Source organism: Littorina saxatilis, linkage group LG5 (assembly GCF_037325665.1).
Source record: "Littorina saxatilis isolate snail1 linkage group LG5, US_GU_Lsax_2.0, whole genome shotgun sequence".
In the NCBI taxonomy this organism is placed as follows: domain Eukaryota; kingdom Metazoa; phylum Mollusca; class Gastropoda; order Littorinimorpha; family Littorinidae; genus Littorina; species Littorina saxatilis.
Genome location: NC_090249.1, coordinates 23,077,974 through 23,083,851, shown reverse-complemented (window position 1 = coordinate 23,083,851; position 5,878 = coordinate 23,077,974). Strand labels below are relative to the sequence as shown.

General features: G+C 40.4%; 1 long non-coding RNA gene across 1 annotated transcript; it reads left to right on the top strand.

The window, feature by feature from the left end:
- The first annotated feature begins 3,450 nt into the window (after positions 1 to 3,450).
- Positions 3,451 to 5,584, top strand: LOC138966584 (uncharacterized). The gene is made up of 3 exons (XR_011455720.1): positions 3,451 to 3,909; positions 4,296 to 4,436; positions 5,327 to 5,584. It is a non-coding gene; the product is annotated as an uncharacterized lncRNA (long non-coding RNA).
- The last annotated feature ends 294 nt before the right edge of the window (positions 5,585 to 5,878 follow it).

Below are 5,878 nucleotides of genomic sequence, written 5' to 3'. Positions count from 1 at the left end.
AGACAATGTTTACTTGGTAAACTCTACATGGATGAAAGAGAGGCTGAAGAAAGTGGAACCTTCATGTATGTGTGTGTGTGTGTGTGTGTGTGTGTGTGTGTGAGTGCGCGCATGGGAATTACTGAGTCGCTGTTTAGCTTCTTGGCAAATTCTGCAGGGGCGAGGAAGCGGAAAAGAAGTTGGATCTGAGTGTGTGTGGCAAAAGTAAAATACGTGAGAGCTTTTTAATTTCTTTTCTTTCTTTTCCTATTCTTGTATTTGTTTTCTATTTCCTTCCTCGTCTTTTCTTTTTCTTCTGTTTTCTCTTTTTGCCACGCTTTTTTCCCGGTGGTGTTTCTGAAAAAGAGACGGATGAGTCATGATGTTCTTCAAGAGCTTCTTTTCTAATTTTACATTTTCGAAAAAGAGGAACTTCTTGCCTATTTGTTTTGGCCTCAAGATAGGATACTCTTGCCCTATACCCTCTGTATTTTTTCTGTGCAATTTTTCACTCGGGACATTGTCAATGACATTGTGCCTGTGCTGGGATGTTTTATTCAAGGGAGAGAAGGCTAACTTATAACTACTCACTTCCCTTTACTCGTTTTATCCCCCGACGAAACTGCTTTTCTTCCTCGGTTTAAACACAAAGTCAACAACAAAAGCAAAAGCAACAAATGCAAGAGCAACAAAAGCAAGAGGAAGAAGAAAAAGAAGAAGGAGAAGAAAGAGAAAACAAGTCGCGTAAGGCGAAAATACAACATTTAGTCAAGCTGTTGAACTCACAGAATGAAACTGAACGCAATGCAATTTTTCAGCAAGACCGTATACTCGTAGCATCGTCAGTCCACCGCTCGTGGCAAAGGCAGTGAAATTGACAAGAAGAGCGGGGTAGTAGTTGCGCTGAGAAGGATAGCACGCTTTTCTGTACCTCTCTTCGTTTTAACTTTCTGAGCGTGTTTTTAATCCAAACATATCATATCTATATGTTTTTGGAATCAGGAACCGACAAGAAATAAGATGAAAGTGTTTTTAAATTGAATTCGAAAATTTAATTTTGATAATAATTTTTATATTTTTAATTTTCAGAGCTTGTTTTTAATCCAAATATAACATATTTATATGTTTTTGGAATCAGAAAATGATGAAGAATAAGATGAACGTAAATTTGGATCGTTTAAAAAATGTTTTTGTTTTTTTTACAATTTTTAGATTTTTAATGACCAAAGTCATTTTTTTTGTTTTGTTTGTTTGCTTAACGCCCAGCCGACCACGAAGGGCCATATCAGGGCGGTGCTGCTTTGACATTTAACGTGCGCCACACACAAGACAGAAGTCGCAGCACAGGCTTCATGTCTCACCCAGTCACATTATTCTGACACCGGACCAACCAGTCCTAGCACTAACCCCATAATGCCAGACGCCAGGCGGAGCAGCCACTAGATTGCCAATTTTAAAGTCTTAGGTATGACCCGGCCGGGGTTCGAACCCACGACCTCCCGATCACGGGGCGGACGCCTTACCACTAGGCCAACCGTGCCGGTACCAAAGTCATTAATTAATTTTTAAGCCACCAAGCTGAAATGCAATACCAAATTCCGGCCTTCGTCGAAGATTGCTTGGCCAAAATTTCAATCAATTTAATTGAAAAATGAGGGTGTGACAGTGCCGCCTCAACTTTTACAAAAAGCCGGATATGACGTCATCAAAGACATTTATCGAAAAACTGAAAAAAACATCCGGGGATATCATACCCAGGAACTCTCATGTCAAATTCATAAAGATCGGTCCAGTAGTTTACTCTAAATCGCTCTACACACACACACACGCACACACACACAGACACACATACACCACGACCCTCGTCTCGATTCCCCCTCTATGTTAAAACATTTAGTCAAAACTTGACTAAATGTAAAAAGAAGAAGAAGAAGAAGAAGAAGAAGAAGAAGAAGAAGAAGAAGAAGAAGAAGAAGAAGAAGAAAAGCAACAACAACAGCAACAACATAAGAGATATAATGTTTAAAGGCACAGTAAGCCTCCCGTAAACCATCACAGATACGGTCAGGCTTTTACACACAGTACAAACACCCTTCCATTTGAACGCTCACCAAACGGGAACATCCTAGGTGGCCTACGTAAAGAGCGAGCAATTTTCAAAGAATTTATTTTTGCGTGGTTTATCTTACCCCTGAGCCATCGTGAACCCGTGTGATCCAGTTTCCCTTTTTCACAATGTAGTCGTCAGTTAGTTATTTGAATGCGACTCGAGCCAATTGATGGGACTCGCGCTATAGAAAAGTTATTTATTATTATTATTATTATTATTATTATTATTATTATTATTATTATTATTATTATTATTATTATTATTATTATTATTATTATGTGAGCTTATTTACAATAGCACGTTTTTATGCACGAAACAAAAGGCCGTGGTTCACAAGAACTCTAGCGATGGCTTTTGACTGTTGAGAGGAACGGCGATATGCACTGATAAACCGTCGTCTGCTACGACCCTTGCGTGACCCTGCTTCCGGGCTTTTCTTTTTTCAAACTTTCACAACTTCGAATTGTACTGATCTTGTCTTGATGAAAAAAGAATTCTTTTATGATTAAAGAATGTTTGTGTAACAAGCTGGCAATTTATTATTTAGATTTTAAAAGTTAGGTCTAGCGCAAAAACGCACCACGGTCCAAAAACATTTTGATAATCATCGATTCACGGCTATCGCCAGTTTACATCGATAGAATGAGACCAGAAGGGAAGTAACTCATGTTTGACCTGAGTTCAGGATGGGTCCAAAAAGTGTTCGAGACAATCTGCAAAATTAATTCTTTAAAAATTGCTCGCTCTTTACGTGGGGCACCTAGGATGTTCCCGTTTGGTGAGCGTTCAAATGGAAGGGTGTTTGTACTGTGTGTAAAAGCCTGACAGTATCTGTGATGGTTTACGGGAGGCTTACTGTCCGGGCGTGATTTCCGGTATCATTACAGCCGTCCAGCACCAAAACGAGGCGCCATTGTTGTTGGACCAAGTCCACGAAAATAAATTCTTTGAAAATTTCTCACGCTCGACAGAAAGCAGCCAGGATGTTCCCGTTCGGTGAGCGTTCAAATGGAAGTATGCTAGTACTGTATGTAGACGCTCGGGAAGCTCTGTGATGGTTTACGGGAGGCTTACTGTGCCTTTAAAGGCCTACTAAAGTGCAACATTTTTATTCGCCAAAAACATGTGTAATAGCAATCTGGTAAATGTTCCGAAGACCGTTTTGTAAAATTTTGCGTGGCTGATTTTTTATTGAATAAAAACCGATTCCGCGCACCTGTCCATTCTGCGAGAGACAGCCCCCGGTGCCAGTGACGTCATGAGTGTAACACGGCCTACAAGAGCAACATGGCCGACGGTGATAGTAGCGCTGCCACTGCTAGTACGTATGTTCCAAAAGAGATTCCATCTTCGAAGCCTGTGCTGTCGCTGAGTGCAGCAACAATCATGGTAAGGGCCATACCATGCACAGGTTTCCTGATGATACCGAAACTCGGAGGCAGTGGGTCAAGTTTGTGCAAACTTCCAGAGCGGATTTTGGTCCGAAGTTTGGGACACCAAATCAAAATTCGAGAATATGCAGTTTGCATTTTAACTCTGACTGCTATCCTGCAAAAGTTGCACTTGCAGCAAGCTTTGGATTAAACACGAGTTGTAGGCTAGTTCCAAAGTCAGTGCCTACAGCGCAGAAGCCATGTCGTCTGCTACCATTGACGGCAACATCACTTTTGACGGCGACGAAGTCAAGTACTGTCACCCCAGTATCCAGAGCCAGGTGCACTGTGACAGACGTGACAAGGGCTATCACAACGCCGATATGTACCACCACTGTGGGCCAAAGTGTGAGCAGACGAGCTTTTGCTAAACGGGAACGCCAAAGGGTAAGGAGAAAAATTATGAAGTTGCACAATGTTTGGAGTCATTACATTTAATTTCTGACAAATTTACATTCATTGTGCATTTGTAATCGTCAACTTTCTTCCAATATTATTCTTGTGTATTGACTGAGAATACTCTTACTGGACATGAAGATCAAGATATTTTAAAATTTCATGATCAGGCAATGCACCTGAAGAAGGAAAGACCGTCAGTATGAGCATTGATTATGAATATGAAGAGTGTTAGTGAGAATGTTAGTGTGGGAATGAGAGGGTGTATGCATCATGGTCAAGATAGTGCACTAGCTATTAGAAAATAAAGTTTTGATGTTTTGTCTCTAAGTCGATGGGTGGATGGTATAATTTTGGGGGAATGCTTTTGTTTGCAGGTTGTTGCAGACATGTTGGCGGGTGCGACTCCTGATATTCAGTCCTGTGATGATTCAACTGATTCACCACAAACTCATATTGATGTAATTGTGACTGATCAGCCTCTCAGCGATACCCTACATGTCAGCACTCAGACAGAGGTATAGTTCTCGGGTTGGCCAGTATAGATCTGTTTGTTGTCACTTTCAGTCTTGTCAGTGTTATTTCAATCAATTTTTGTGATTACACATCATCTTTACATTTTATCAACTTAGCCAATATACTTCCTTCTGTTTTAGAATTGCTTCATGTTCTTTGTAAAATATAAAATCAATAAATTGGTGTGTGCAATTATCAAGCAACCAATTTGCAAATGAACTTATTCAGGCATGGGAATTGAAAAAAGTCAAAAAGGCTGAAAATATTTAAGTAATGGCAATGTCGAAGGCGCGAAGCGCCTAGCCTTACTAGGGGGGTCCGGAATTTTTTTTCTCAACAAAGAATGGTGCAATTTGGTGTCATCTGAGCTCCAAGTTTGCCATTAAATTCAGTTTTAAGAACCATTTTTGCCTCCCCACTTAATTTTTCGGTGGAACAAAAAAATAATTCGGCGACAGGGAGCAGACAACTGATGGTGCGGGAAATGCTCGATTCAATGTTGGCTTCAGGAAGTCCAAAAAAGACTATTCTCTCCGGGAAGTGAAAGTGGATTGCACTTTTTTTAAACAATTTTGTCAGTTTTGCATGCAAAGACTTTATGTTGTCATTCCGGCAGTCATTTTGCCTTTTCATGTCAAACAACGAGGTATACAACTTACAAGCATGAGAGAAAGAAGCTGCATGAGTATGAAAGTCAGTGCCTCAAATAGAGGAAGAAATAAGACTGAATCCCTTTTTGATTGAAATAAATGTATTGACTTGTTTTAAAGTTCAAGATCAAAAGCCCACACATAACAAAAATATACAAACATACATGCAAAAGTTTTAGCTAACTGTGCATTGCTATTTTTTTTAAGGGGTCATTAATAGCAGTCTTTGTGTATTTTTGCAGCATATGTGGAGAGACTGATGCTGCGGGTTGTCGATTTGAAATAACACTACTCAGGAGATGGAGCGATACATCCAGGAACAGCGAGGCGCTCAACCGTTGCCACCACCACTCTGTGCTGATTTCGAAAAGCCCAACAAGGTTGAGGCAGTCGCAGAATTCAAGTCTCGATTCAGCAAATTCTAACACAACAGTATGTAGGAGAGGCAACCCAGGATGCAGAGTAATACAGTTCACACCTTCTTCCGCCATCACAGCTCCCATCTCCTCTATCTCGGTACAGCAGCGACACTCCTTGATTGTGTCCATAACACCACAGTTCCCACACTGGCACCTAATAAAAAAAGATAGCACAGAATAATAATTAAGTTGTGCATTGTTTAAACATCTTCATTTTGCTTTGAATTATTTGTGTATACATCTGTGTGCATGTGTGCTGAAAAATCGTGTGACTGATTGACATGCCGAGGTGTAAAGCCACTTCTTTAGAATAATTGCAACAAAAAATGTGAGCAACAAGCAAACTGGTCATGCATTGTGCAAACTGCAATGACA